General features: G+C 36.3%; 1 pseudogene; it reads right to left on the minus strand.

The window, feature by feature from the left end:
- Positions 1 to 16,046: 16,046 nt before the first annotated feature.
- Positions 16,047 to 16,189, minus strand: part of LOC108761355 (uncharacterized) — an 8,028-nt pseudogene continuing 7,885 nt past the window's right edge.

Here is a 16,189-nt window from a genome sequence, read left to right on the forward strand (position 1 = left end):
TATCGATATTTTTTTCTATCTATACGTCTATTAACGATTAACCGATCGGCCCATCCGATCGCGACACATTTCGTTTCCTCGAGTGCATTAATCATTGTTACATCGTGAGATTTGCAAGTCATGACACTTGTAACTTACATATAGTACCGGTAATGCATTTCTCCGATTGAAGCGGAAAACGTAACATCGTCTCGCAAACTTAGACACGATCGTAATGGAATAATATAGTTTGTTATATATACTTGTATGTATAAAATTGTGCATTATATAACACGATAAAATATATCCAATCTAATATTAAATACAATTCAAGATATATGAGTTAGTTGATTAATAATAACATAAACTGAGAGAGAGAGAGAGAGAGAGAGAGAGAGAGAGAGAGAGAGAGAGAGAAATACACAATTTTATATTAACATTTAAAATTTATAAAATTTTCATTTTTAACATTTATAGTTTTTATTTCATAAATTTAAAACATAATACGCGTTACACAGGAATCTGACTTCCTTCTTTACATAAAATTGATAATTCTTAAACATGCGTCATTTAAATTTGAACGATTGAAATTATTAAATTTTTAATTAATAACCTTCTAATTATATCTTTTTATCTACCAATTTAACGTTCGATAAATCTTGATATAAAATTTCTTACTCCGTGTCTTCAGAACATTGTATTCCTGTCACATATGCACGCTTTCTCTTCTCATTTGTTAACGTTTGCTAATTTTCATAAATATATTTAATATCTAATAGTGCACATTAAAGCGAATTTCTTACTTCGACAATCATCGCTTTTCCACGCGTCATCGCTTCAATCGTAAATGACTTTTTACGAAAGTGATTAATAAGAAACGATCGATCGGCCGATTGGTCAACGTGATGCACTTATAACACTTTCAAGCGGGTCTCCCTATGCTACGACCCTTTTTAGAATTTCCATATGTGGTTTGAGACGTTGGTCCACTTAGTTTAGTACGTTATTATCACCTTTTATTAATGTACGAGGAGCGTGCGTCGCGCTCGCGAACGCACGCGAACGGGTTGAAGTCTAGAATAACATCGATTTCTCGCTGCGATCGCAAATGGATGATAGCCAGGAATCGAAAACCGATATTAATTCCGGACTATGGTTTGTAATCCTTTCCTAGTTTGCATGGCAAAACTTTTAATCGTATCACCACGAAATGCATAAATCACGAAAGGGGGGAAGGTATAATCCGATACATTAATCGCGTTAACCGATTTTTCGATTCGAAAGAGTTGTTCAGCACTGTTTATAATAATAAATCACAAATATATGTATACGCGCGTACACTCGGATATTTGATCTTAATATCTAAATCGGATATATTATCCAATTTGGATATATTTAATTATTCGGGAATTTGTAAAATAAGTTTGTCGATACATCTGAACTCTGTTTATTAACGATTACACGGTTGAATATTATAAAACCTTCATTTCCATTTATGTTTCCATCCAGTTTTATTACACGGTGATTCTCAAATAAAAACGAGCAAAGCAAGAACACCGATCTATCACGGAGAAGCATCGATTTTCCGATTCCCGCAGATGGATGACACCAAAACTCGAGTCGTATTTTCTCAGCGGGTGTCGCTGTCGATAGCGTTCGTTGTTCCCGCTTGAAATGAATTCGTCGCACCTTAATTCGTGCCAGAAAATCGTCGGGAGTTCATTAATTACGCCTATCTGATTTCCAGGAGAACGACCTACGGAATATATAATCGGTCGGCTTCGTTCTCCTTACTCGTCGCTCGATCTCCCATCCAAGACGCCTTTGTGCCGGGGCAGAGCACAGGACGTCATTAACGAACAGCAATTACTTTCCGAGAGATAATGACGCCACGACGACGCCCGCGACGCCGAGCGACGCTCGTCGTCCATAAAAACGCGCGACGTGCGAATGGATCGGTCGTTGAAATGGATGCCGGAGTGCAAACGCATCGCAAATATTAATCATGTATCTATTATTTATGCTTTCCGCGCGTTGAATTAATCCACCGCTTGCATTGATATAGGTAATAAATCGCGATTGGAAGATGCGAAAATGGAAACGACATTTAACCTTTTAGTATTTTAGCTCGGATTTGAAAAATATCGAATAAAATGGTAGAGAAATTAAAAAATAAATAAATTTAACGGATGATATTTCAAATTTTAATAACTCGAAAAAAGCAATCTTTGTGTTTTATCCGTAAAATATAAGTTTTTATGAAAGTTGTAAAATACGGTTTATATCCTCTGCACCAAAATATCATACATTAATACAATAATGGTATTACAAAAAATTTTTATTCTTTTTTCGTCGAATTTTAAATTTCAGTAAATAATTTCAAGTTATAAAAAATTTATTTCGAATTACAGAGAATCGTATACTGGATCTCAATATTATCCAGATATAAGATTAGAACTACAAGTTCTAAGTATTATAGGTCAAAGAAAGAATCACATATTTTCTATTATGAGACAGTTTTCTAGTTTCATTACTAGTTGCGGAAATGAAAATCGTAATACCACTTGAGCGTGCATTAAATAAACGAGATAATAAGTCTACGTCAATGAACATAAATAATTGGGATGCAAATAAAGAATGACAAAGCGAATAACTTGCACCTACACAACTGCAAAGTTTACGTTATATACAATTGCGTATCAAACCCGATATGTCGGATGCTATAGATATATCGTAGAGGAAGCAGCAGAGCGCGCGAGAGTATTTACGGTATTTACGTAAATAAAAAGCATTATCATCTTATTGCGTTGTGACGCAAGGTAAATTCTTCCGTATCTCGTGCAATTCTCTGAAAATCTAACTTTGTTTAGAAAGAATGAAGGGGAGAGACAAGATCCGCTGCAGTTTACCGCGCGATAATATCGCATAAGACGCGATCGAGGAACGCAGCTTTTGGCACTCCCAACGGGCCGAAAAGTTGGCTAGCATCTCTCACTGTCTGAGATGTTCGGTATTCCGGAACCTCTCACGTGGATTTACCTTCCTTCGCGAGTGTCTGACGTTTCTGGATGTGGCCCAGCATAGTTACTGAACTTGCTACCAGTCGACTACGAGCTAGGGCACGAAAGCATAGAACAGTTGTTCGAAGCGTGAAAAAATGCTTCTCGGAATGTATGCGTGTCTAAATGGCTACTTCGTAATGATATTCATTCCCCTCATACTACGTGCCTATTTCATTTCGACACCGGAAGAATTGAGCGCGTATTTATTATCAAATGCGCAATCACGACGCTATTGGGGGATTAGAGTTATAAAATTGAGACTTTTGTTTAAAATCTAGATAATGAAAGAATAAAATTATTCCAACGTACATTTCTGAAGCTAGAGAGACAAGAGATGGCAATTCAGAAATATCCTTCGTAGAACAACATAATAAAAAATGATTAAGAATTCATCCACTATAATCTCGTATTCGACGTGCGTGTCATAAATTATCTATAGCACTATTTGAGCTAGCTATGCATGGAACATTGTTCTAATCTTATCTCTTTCCGTATAACATAACGTACGAAATACGTCGAATCGTTTGTTACGATATCCATGCAAAAGCTATCTATAAAACGATCTTCGTACGCTATATGCTGAGCGCACGCAGTATGCAGTAAAGGATTCAGTTCGCATAGTAATTGCGCGCGTTTAATCGTGAAACTTACAAGCATGGTATGCAGAGATTTTCACTACGAACGATACCTTTTGTACCTTAAAAAATTCAAGCCGCTACAAAAATCGCGCGATACTAACTCTTTCCTCACTGCACTTGAACACACCGATGCGGATCAGCTGATCACATGGATAAATCTCGATGTATCTTACATGCCTCGCGCAAGAATACTTTATGCACAAACTCGAAATTGCTCCGTTCTACGTAAAATACTAAAAGTTGCTAGATGTGGAACATCACTTACGTTTCTTGCTTTTTGATCCCAATTTGCCATATAGGCGTATTCTACTTTCTCATTAAATTCATTCAAAAGTGGAAAGTTTATTTAGGTTTATATTCGGAGAGAAACATTGTAGACTAGCTTCCCCAAAATCCTACTGAGACAACTCTTCAGATAATATTTGAGTTTATCGAAAACGTTTGTTTGATAATAACCGGACTTAGACTGCTGGTCAGGTAAGCGGCTTATACATAGTACATTCGTACCATGCTTACGCATCTTGCTAAAGAGAAATCTTTAACCGTGCAACAGAATTCTATCAGAATTCTACTTGAGACACGGATACGCCTCAGGTAGAATTCTGATAGAATCTCATAAAGATTTTTTCTTTGCCTCGCGGCAAAGCGAGCCGAGAGAGAACGTCTTCCAACGAGCGTATTCGCGCGACCTTTGCGACCGAATACAAGAAGATCCGAGATGCTTTTCCAAGTTAACACTGATTGCACGAGTACTTTGCGGATAATTCTCGCCTACCTGACTCGCGGCTCGCGGCTCGCGGCTGCGAATTATACACACCGGCGAAACTCTCAGCTCGCGCATCGTCGTTCCGACAAATCGAAATTGGAAGCCGCGCCTCGTTGAAAAATTGGCGCGCTCGCAAAAAAGATCCGCTCGCTGAGAATGCGAGAAAAACTTCCGGTCCAGACAACTAACAACAACAAGCCCCCTCTGGACGAGAAATTTCTTTTCTATCTCTCACAAGGACCCCGCCGCCAAGCACGGCGAATTCTTTCGAGACAACGTTTTTGTCGCAATTACTACGTAACGATCGCGGCGAGCGCCGTTCACCGTTGCTCGACTTAATCGGGAGACTCGCGAACACGGTCGACTTGCATCCCAAGAGTTCCGGTTTGCCTTTATTATACTTATCCGGCGCGCATTTGCTTCCGCGAAAGAAGCGTTTTTGTCCGTTGTTGTCGTGGTAATCTAAAACGTACGATTTGCTTACGAGTTCGTCGTTTTCTAAAAACTCGCGATTCAACTACCCTCAGTTACTTTTTGCTTCTGCAGGAATAACTATTATGTCATCCGCAAATTTAAAGTCCTCATCGTTGATGAAAATAAATAAAAAATAGTTTTCAGATAAAAATAAAAAAAAATGTCAATTACTTATTTAAATGATCCGAGAAAATCTCAACTTATTTTCTCTTATAGAATAATATAAGAATTTAGAGTCCTCATCGTTGATAAAAATAAATAAAAATCTCTAAATTATTTGTTTAAATAATTCCGGAAATTCTCAATTTAATTTCTCTTATATAGAATAATATAAGTTATCATATCTGATTAAATTACTACAAAAGTAATTTAAGCCTTTGTATTTGTAGAATATTATGGAAATTTTTCACAAAGCTTGTAAAGAAATAAAATGTAAAAGAAATTTACAATTGGATTGCACAAAAATTGAATCGCATCTTGGTAAACATTACAAGTCTCCTCGGTATTGTGTCACTAATCGAACTGCGATTCGAATCTCAACTCGACTGTGGTTGTCAGTCTTCGTGCAGCTATTATTTCCTTTTGTGTATAGAGTCTGAAAGCATTGCAACTGTGCGAGCGAGCGTCGCAGACAGTCGCTCGCCATCGCTTGACAATCGAAAGATCTCAATCGTGAAGCGACCTACATCTCTACAGAAATTTTACTTCGCTTATTAAGCTTTATTCCCCGCATCTGTTCATGTTAGATTTATGGGAAGCGAGACAGGAGAAATCTAATTGTAAGATAAATATGCGCTTAATTCGATTACGCTCGGATAATAAATTTATAATAATCACCACGAGCATCAGGAAATTGCTCCCTTGTCAATAAATCAACCGAGTTATGTAGACAGTAATCGAGCCCAGCAATTTGTATCTCCAATTCATCATACCTCCTTCCTCTTGTAAATCCCGCATAGCTCGCGAGCAAATTCGACGTGAGTTACAAGATAATGACTTAACGAAGACCAACGGTACTGCTCAAAAGTTTTAATAAATGGCCAAATTTATAAAATAAACAGATCAAAAAAATTGAAAAATTGTTTTCACATTTTATATATTTAAATATTTGTAAAATTAATATTTTTATATATATATATAAAAGTAAAATATAATATTCCAACTCTCAGAATTTTTACATTATAATGAACTAATGCTAGTACATTAATCAGAGTTTATTTAACTATTAGCACACTACCATTTGTTTCTGTATTTACTGTGATTGTGTTTCTCCCACTCTTCCTTATATGTATATCAATGATTATAGAATAGAACGCGGTACTTATCTGCTCACAATTTTTAACTTTGACTAAATATTTACTCACTAGAGTATTTATTTCAAATTTTCTTATTTTTTTCTTTATTTCTTTGGATGGAAACTAAATTAAGATGTAATATGTCAATTCCTTTGGTTCAAATATAAAAAAGATCAACACCCATGAATGAATGAATGCATTTGGCAATTGATTTACGTGTTTTTTTTTGTAAACAACAGTATTTAATAAAACTTTTGAATGGTACTGTATATTGCTACAAAATAATGTATTACGTTTATTATACAAAATCTTATTATTACTTTTCGAAATTATTTTCGCATCGGTCAAATTGTTAACTTCCAAATTACTTATCTGACTTAAATTTTACTTTGTGAATTAATAAATATTTCTCTTTCAAATTTTCGTTTGAGCACTTTGATTTTATGAATGTATATTTTATCTCATTTCCATAATAAGTAGTTGAAGAAATAAGATCAAATTTGCAAATGTATGGGATTTATAACGGTTTCATTTTGCAAGATTAAAATAAAATACTTTTGCTGCGAGCTAAACTTCAGAGGTGCAAAAAGACAAGAAAAACTTATTTTTCATGTATAATTTAATTAAACTTTGTCTCAATCTAAGGCTCTTATAGTTACTGATTTGATTAAAATAAAAATAATTTGTGGCTCCAAGAATAAATAAATAATATAAATATTTGAGCACCTTCCAACGCAAACTAAAACGCAAAATCTATATTGTGTATTTTGTATTGCTAAAATTTCTTCGTTTGCAAATGTGACATACTAATACAGTTACATTTACGAATGATTGCCTCACGTATATTCAAATCAGGTAATTTCCACATGTCAAAGATGCTCAACGAGCCGCTGCTCGAGGCCTGCTACCTTTCCCGCGAAGGGTAGGAAAAATGTATATTTATTCCCAAACGGAAACTAATGGGCTCCGAACGGAGGATTACGGATGTCAGACGGAATGAGCGATCGCACTTCGCGGTCCACTTCGGGGAGGATTCCTGGACCCGTGCTATCTGGTTGAGACATCAGGGATCGCCGCGGCGCAGTTCACGCGGAACGCGCATTGTCCAAGCGTGTTCGGCGGCGTACGTGGCGAGTACACGAGGTATCTTCGCTGCGACGTTACCACTGTCTGCAGTGATTTACGAAGCTCGCGGACTCGTGCCAGCAAACCCACGCGTTACGTTCTCGCCCTCGAGCGGATACGTGCGCACGGATACGGCGACGATCGTATCCGGGGACGTCCGGTTTGCACAGGCCACACCGACCTCTATAATTCATGTCGCCTGCTGGAAACGCCACTGGGATCTTCATCGACGGAAGAGCCCTAGTGGCAGGTCTTGATTGTTAGCTCTTTCGGATACCGCCGGGATATTCCGCGCTGCTCTCTCTCTCTCTCTCTCTCTCTCTCTCTCTTCAATGATTTTTGCTCAACAACCAAATCGAAAATGTCAAACTCGAACGGAAATATGTTATGTAATAAGAGTGTAATATATTTCTGTTATGTATATAGATTTAAGAAATTTTACAGATTCTTAAGAGAAATTGGAATTTCTTAAATGAAAACATTGATCTTTTTACAAAGATAGTTTAAACAGTTGGAATAGTGTAATCGTAATTCGCAATTTCTTGTTAGAGTTCAGAACCAAAAATAAATCGTATTGTATACTTCTATCACGGCAAGGCAAAGAATTTTGAAGAAAATTAACGAGCGAATTGAAAATATCAAATTCAAAAAAAAATATATTCTATTATATATGTAGAATTGAAAATATTATTTAAATAAAGATATTGATCTTTCTGTAAAAATAGTTAACAGTTTAGATAATGTAAATTTGTTATAAGAGAATACACACAAAGCTGCGCTTTGTTCGATGGCAAAGTAAACAATTCTGAATAAGACAGATAAAGATAAATGAGATCAATGAAATAAATTTAAAAATAATGGATTTCTTCTAAAAAAGGCAGAAAGAATTATTATTACCATCATGTTTTCACGATATACCAATTACTTTCTAATATTATATTATATTTCGACGTTAAAAAGAAATGTATGTTGCATGTCCCTCTTTAAAGAATGAATGCGACTGTCATTTTAATGAAATTTCTGTTTGGGAGGTAATTTTTGCCCTTTGAGATCATCAGTCGCCTGTCTGAGCGCATCAAAATTCAATTAATCGATCAACCATGCGTGTGTGTACGCGCCCGCGGGCTCTCGAGCGACAGATAAAATAAACGCGGCATAGAGGAAGTTGTGGAGAGGTTTCCGGGTTAATTAGTCTGTCAATGCGGCCCGCTCGCTCTGCACGGGACAATATGCGGGAAAAAAAAGGGGTAAAAAAAAGAACGGGGATGGTTGATTCGACAGCAATCGCGTCCCTTTCGAATGACGTGATATATCGTGCTGTCTGCTACTGTCGTGCACCATGCACCTAGATATCTGCATCTTGTTCGTTGTTTCGCGTTTACGTCACGCGCATACATCCGCAAATGTCCGAGTGCATCAAATCTACGTGACACCGTAAAATTTTTCCAATTTTTCCGTCAGACCGAAAGTGCGATATTAGCATGTTGCAATTCGCCGCAGGTTAAAAAAGAACTCTCGCGGTATTTAATCACTCTCTTTCTGGCGCCGACTGCATTAAATTATTGGAAAGTCGACGTTTCTAAAATATTTGTCTAACTGTAAACTTACACGCAGGTTTTTGTCAACCTTGAAATATTAAATTTCCTTAAAAGTTCTACCATTTCATTTTGGCATTGCGTCAAATAAAAGTAACGTTTATTAATTAATTCATAGACGTAGTTATTTCTTAACAGCTCGGTGTAGATAAAAAAAACTGGTTAAGATACGACGTATAATTAATTAAAAATAGGAAATCAAATACTTACAAGTACTTAGCTAGATCTGTATCTATTTAAATGAAGAAAGTATGCCTGTCTTATTTTAATTGTAGATTTGTAAAGCTAATGTCCTTTTCCACCAATGTGGATTAATTTTAATCTTGATTCAGCTTACAATTAAATGAAATCGAGGTTAACGTTAATCCACATTGGTAGATTAAAGTTAATTTTCGCTAGTCGAAACAGACGTCGCATTTTGTTTATTATTCGTGTAAATTCAGACCAATAATTATCTGATATTTATACTGTGAAGGTTTGAGTTCTGAAGTGAGCCGCTTAGAGATATTCACGCCTGAAACCATCGCGTTTTTAACTTTTCTCACTAACTGGATTTCATCGTCGTACTGACTAATAAAATCATACGGCAGAAACCATGATTATATTATACGGGTCTTGCAGACAAGATTCGTCTTTCTGTAAATACGCGGCGTTTTCCCAAATACCTATATTATTGCCGCTGCAATGATTCCATTGTGGACTAATCAAATGATACAAAGCTTTCAATATATGCATTTATCAGATATATTATTAATTTATTAAAAATGGAAAAATGAATCTTTAAGACTCGTATCATTTTAAAGAAATTGTTAAAAAATTATTTAATAAAATTGTTAAATAAAAATCTTGACACTAATTATAGAAACTAAAACGAATAAAAAATATAAATGAAGTAATGAAGAGAACTATTGAATAAAAAAAGTTTCAACAAATATGTTTTATAACAAAATCGGATTCAAAATTAAATTAAAAATTTATTGAGACAATAAAGGGACGATAGAATTTATTATTAAAAATGTATGGAGTTCTAGAACTAAAGCGTGGGTCGTAAGAATGCTTTCGTGTTAATATTGAACAAAAGTTGCCAACTGAACATCGTCAACTGTCTTTCGTTTACTGGATTTCATTAATCCAATGGTATAGCTCGTGCAAACAATTCTACTGTATCTACTGCACAATGTGTACTGTAAGGTGTGCTGTAAAGTAAAACCAATACGGTTCCGACATTCTCAGTTAATCGCATCGAGCCATCCCTGACGTCGTTAAGTCAATACTCGATCCTACGGCTCTATACGGTGGTAATTAACAACTTCTATAGTTCAGTTAAGTGTATAACCGATACACATCTAAGATATGTTAGTTGCTTCTGTAACGAAGTCATTAACGTCTTATGATGTAAATAAATTCTGGACTTGACGTGCAGATATTCGAATAATCGTATATTATATTAGATAAATTGTTGGCATTTTGCATAAAGAATTAAATATTACAAATAACGATTACGATTTATTTATCTAAAGTAGCACGTTTAGCAATCCATGTCCGACGTAAAAAAATTTTCATTTCAAATTGCTAGATTATGTCGGATTTTCACAAGAAAGTGTATCAATACACAATTATCGCTGCATTCTTAATTGCGCTGTCGGTGTATGTACAATTATCGCTGCATTTTCAATTGGAAACAATCAAGTTTGATTTTACACGACGACAATCCATCAAATTTGATCGGTGACGATGTACAAGAAGAGAAAAGCAGTCTTTCAATGATACGATATGTTAGCAGTTAGATAATAAAATAATGGATGAAGCGATTAATGACTGATGAGAAACTGATGACCAAATTAATATAGAACGGTGTCGAAATTTGAGAGGACGGGGGACAGAAACTCGCTTAGGGGGTTCAACGAGAGTTAACTACGGATCAGAACCATTCCCGATGGGTTTCGCGGTCGACATCATAAACGTGCAACATGATGATCAAGACATGTGGGCGAGTCGTTATTCACGCTACGAACTGCATGAGAAGTCTGAGAATCGACGAACGCGCTGCTCGTATCGATGCAATGTGCTTTAACGATGTTACGGGCTCTCGGCGAGGGTGAGCGAGAGGGATGACCGCGGCTTGTTGACCCATTTTGGACTTTGTGCACGGCCCGCAACTTCGTTGTGGCCACCGGCGTGTCGCCGTCCAGTGCAGCAACTTCACGTATTATCGCAATAAGAACTTCGTCGGCTCCTGCCGTTCCCGCAATCCGTCCGTTCCGTTCGCGCATACAAACCTGCGATCGGATTTCACGACCGGACATCCGAGACGTCCGAGACGTCCGAGCGGACGGGGAAGGTGGAGGTTCTTAAAACTTCAGCTTCATCTTAAAATTGGAAAACGTAATTCTGCCGGTCGTAAAGGCGATTTAACTCGAAAATTCGACGTGGGAGCCCGCTGATGAAATGAGGACGAATCTTCGAAGTCGCGTTTGAGAGTTTAAGCAATCGACGAAATTTCCTGATCGTAAAAGAAGCGAAAGATGGACTGAGAACGTTAATTTCATTTGTATATTTCAACGTGTATTATTACGACAAGCGATTGGCGCTTGTATTAAAAGAAAATGGATTCAAGATGTTTTACTTCGAAAATCTCTCCCTTTCGATGTCTATTATATCGGACAGATCTCCCTTAATATCTGTACCTTGCTTCGAGCGGAATCAATTATCTCCAAGTCTGAGAGCTTGTCACTTGATTGCATAACAAGCGATAATAGCCTCTGCATTGATATTCATTGCGAGTACTCCGGACTCCGTAATAATACGCTGGACGCGCAATTAATGCCTAATTAATTAAGCATTAATTAAATTAACTGTTAATTATATATATATATATATAATCTAAGTATGTCTCTGGTAATCAGTGAATGAAATGTGAAGTCTCTAACCTAACTTTGCTTTAGATGAATAAATTCAATGTATATGGTATTGGAATTGATGTGGAAATATCGGTATTTTAATTATACAATGCTCAAACTTTTTCTTTTTTAGTTGAATTTCACTGATTACCCAGTGCTAAGTATGCCACTGGGTAATCAATAATTATCTACCGATTTAGATTTAGAGAGTTTGAATAAAAACATGCTGCACAAGCACATATCTTATTGAGTTTAAAAAAATCTCTTCAGTCGTTTTTTATAACGACGCGAAAGGAACTGACTTACAATTGCGGAGTCAGTCTTAGAGAGATTAAATACAATGAGCTTCACCATCACCTGCTTCGTATGAAATATCGGCAACATATCTTTTCGTTAGTTTAATGGTTTAATCCAATACGCCAATTTTCAATTGTCATTGTGAACATGACATGCAATTATTTCGTACACGAAAGTTTTCGATTTTGAGAATCGATATGTAATACGGAGCGAAAAACTTCACAGTTCGTTCGTTTAATTTCATTTTCTTCTTTGACGTCTCTTTTCGCGCTCAAGAACTGACCCTGCTCGAAAACTCGTCTCTTGCGAAATAGGAACTTGCGAAGGAGGTTGATTCGCAGATGCCGTCGATCGAACAATACCTCTTCGATGAAGAAGGTCCCGCGTGCGTGGTGTTCATACGCGTAATAGCGTGTCATTGTCATTGATGTCGAGCAACGGTCGATGATTGCCGCTGACGTTGCCGGATGCGTTACTATGATGATCCGAGTAGCGGCCGAAGTCCTGAAGAATTCTGTATGAGGGGCGCCGTAGTAGTTGTTATCGCCTGGAGGCACGGAAGTCGGCACTAGGCTATGCGAGGGTGACCACGCCTTCTGGCTCCGGCGACCAGCAGTTGTCGGATAGCCAGCAGCCAATCACCACGGTGAAGAAGCCGATCAAGAGAGCCACGATGATGTAGATCTCCGCCTGTCCCAGCGAATCTGTCCAACACACGCGACATGACGTGCTCGTGAAACGCACTCGATACGTCCTTGAAACGTGCCTGAGGTCAAGGGAGTAATTAAGCTTTGCTTAACGATTTCGAGGCTGAAAGGTCGCATGCATTATCATGTGGGAGGATCATCAGTGCACGCGTTAGGTGCTAATATACACATGCTTGTTGCTTCATTCCCTTCAGGTATAATTTGTTATCTCGAGTCCGCATATATGGTACAATTGAATTAATTGCATCAGACGTTATACAGTGCTTGGGGAAATGTACGACGGAGTTTGTGAAATTGCAAAATCAAATACAATGGAATAGCGTAGCTATATGGAAGAAATCATAGCTCGAAAATAAAAATAAAAGCCGAAAATCGCCTTTAGATTCAACACGTTTTTTGCTTGTTTTTCATTAATGGAAGTTTAGTTATTTTATAACGCCCGCAGTAATCTCGGCAAACTGTAGTAGTTATAACACAGATTAATTAGCAACATTTAGAAGTTTTAATTAACTAAACATTTGACCAATCGATTGCTTGGCTGGCAGATTGTAAATTCGCTGATTTGAATTCGATAAAAACAAAATTCCAACATTAATTATATTCCAATATATAAAATATGGCTGCGTAAATATTATCGGTTTCTCTAACTGTTATCATATAGAAAAGAAGACATTGATTTAATATAAAATAATATAAATTATATATATATATATATATATAATATTCTTACTTTTTTTTTGATATTTTTAATGCATCATAATTCCGTAAACATTTCTGTATGTTAATTACAGAATTAATATATTTCAAATTCCTATTTAATATCAGTGACTAAAGCCAATATTCGGTAACTGTTAACGACAGCGTCAGTGTCATTACATTTTCATTACGTAGATGTTATATATGTATACGAGCTGTGCAACGACAATATAATACTAACACTGTCATTGGAAGTTAGAGAATAAGAGCTATCTAATTTAAGAATAAATACAAATATGCAAACTTACAAATTTAAAATTAAAAATTAATTATTTTTATCAATCAGTTTAACATTTAAAAGATATATAAATTCATATACTATAAATGGTGATAAAGAATTAATATCATATTAGGTATATTTTCATTCTTTTTCATGAAAGTCAAGCAATTTTAGATGTCAAGGAACTTGCGGTTCGGTGGAGTCCTAATCTGTGATAAAAATTTGAAATTTCCAAAGCGAAGGAGGCTCTTCTCGGCCAGGGTCGTATTTGAAAGTTAAAACACAAGCTCGAGCCAACGGAGAACACAAGCAGAACGACGTGGTTTCGTTTGTTCGTTTCATGAATTTTTCACAGCCGTCGCCATTATTATCCCTACACTAGTCCCGGGTTTACATCGATGTCAGTGAACGACTACTACCTGCAGCAGCAGAAAAACAAAACCATTGCTGTCATGTAATATACGCTCACGATAAAATAGCGAAAAATTCTTCAGTGAAATTCACAAATATTAATTAGAATCTAATTTAATTTGCTAAACAATTCTCGTTTTCTGTTCGATCCTTCACAATAACTTGAAGAAACACGATTGAACTTTGAACAATGGACACACTATCTATAAATGCGTAAGTCTAAATGAAAAGTTCCATTTAAAAAAAAATAAGAAGTAATTTTGTATTTCTCTTTACTTGAATTTGTTTAAAAATAAGATCACGACGGGCATAGACGTAACTTGAGATTCCGGTAATTTTACTGAGATGTACAAAAATTTTCTTATGTTGCATTCAAGCGTATACGTAACCGCAAGCAAACTATCTTCCATAAAATTGCAGCGCCACAGCATAAGTCGTGGTTTTATGGTTCGACTATCGTAATATAAGATTTCGTAGCAGATGCTGTTACGCCAAGATAGTAAACCAAAAAAAGTTTCCTCAACAAATTGCGACCACCAACTGATGTGCTGGAAGTCAACGAGCATATAATATAAATTGAATCCGCGTTATGTCACCATTATATGCACGAGTATAATTTACGATGACGTGGGTTTTCGCAAGCGAAATATTTACAAATATGAGTTATTTGAAATTAATGACATTTATAACTTGCAAGTATTTTTATAATTTGAAATCTATGTATTGTATTAAAAATTGACCGCAAATATAGATAGAAGGAAAACCTAAAACTGCCCACTAGATTTAAAATATTATTCATGCAAAGTTTTAATTATAATAGGCAAAAATAGTATAATTATAAAAAAAGCAAGCCTATATAAATGTCTCTATGTAAATGATTAGCAACAGATTTTACAAACTTCATGCCTGTGCGAAAGTCTTCTAACGCAAAACAGGATAAAAGGAAGCCCTTAAAATCTTCCACGAATGAAGTGAAAAGCTTACATGAAAAATCACTTGCATAGACATAATATATTTAGGATGCTTTCCAACAAGGGACACAGATGACACAGTGTAACACAGTGAATCATTACATTCTTGTTGCTTGCAAACGTTAAACAAACATGAGATTATGTTACGCTATGCCTTTGCTGAAAAGCATCAATAATATATAGACCGAACATACTAGACATGGTTTGTTCATTTACAAGAAAAGGAAAACACGACTCAAGTCTCTCGTCTCCCCCCTCCCCCCCTCTCTCTCTCATTTTAATTTAATTTTATATTTTCTTAATTTTTCTTTTTTTTCATTATTTTATTTTATTTTGTGCCTCTTGTTCTACTGATTTTACTTTATTCTTAAATGTATTTTTCTGTCTTCCGTTATTTTATTTTTTCTTATTTTTTTCACCATTATTCTTTATGGCATATGTTTTTAGAGGACTTGCCGTAGAACAATAAATGGTCTTTCCTTCTCTCTCTCTCTCTCTCTCTCTCTCTCTCTCTCTCTAACAAGGGTTGTTCTCTATTTATTAAAGAGAAAAGAGAGACCCGAGTTGTGTTTTCTTCCTCTCACACGTGAGGGTCAGGTCTCACATCATGCTCTATTTATATTATGTTTATGATGACTTGCATCAACGATTTCAAAGTCTTTTCGACAAATTCTTAACAAAAAAAGCATCGGTAACTTACTCTCTAAACTTTTTAGAATAAATTTCAGTCCAAAGAATTTTAGAGAGTAGGATTTCATCAATACCATTCACAAGTACAAACGTTTATACAGTACGAGTAAAACAATAATCGAACACAAGCAGAGAAGAATGAGAAAAATTCATGAATTACCTAGAGGACCCTTTGACTTCCACAGGCCCTTGATTAGAGTGGGATCGCCGCGACGCCAATCGCGCCATCCTCGACCCCGACGAGCAGGCCCCTTGTCCCAACTCCTTGAACCAGTTTCGGAAGCTGCGGCACCGCCGCCGGCT

This window comes from Trachymyrmex cornetzi, unplaced genomic scaffold (genome assembly GCF_001594075.2).
Source record: "Trachymyrmex cornetzi isolate Tcor2-1 unplaced genomic scaffold, Tcor1.1 scaffold1093, whole genome shotgun sequence".
In the NCBI taxonomy this organism is placed as follows: domain Eukaryota; kingdom Metazoa; phylum Arthropoda; class Insecta; order Hymenoptera; family Formicidae; genus Trachymyrmex; species Trachymyrmex cornetzi.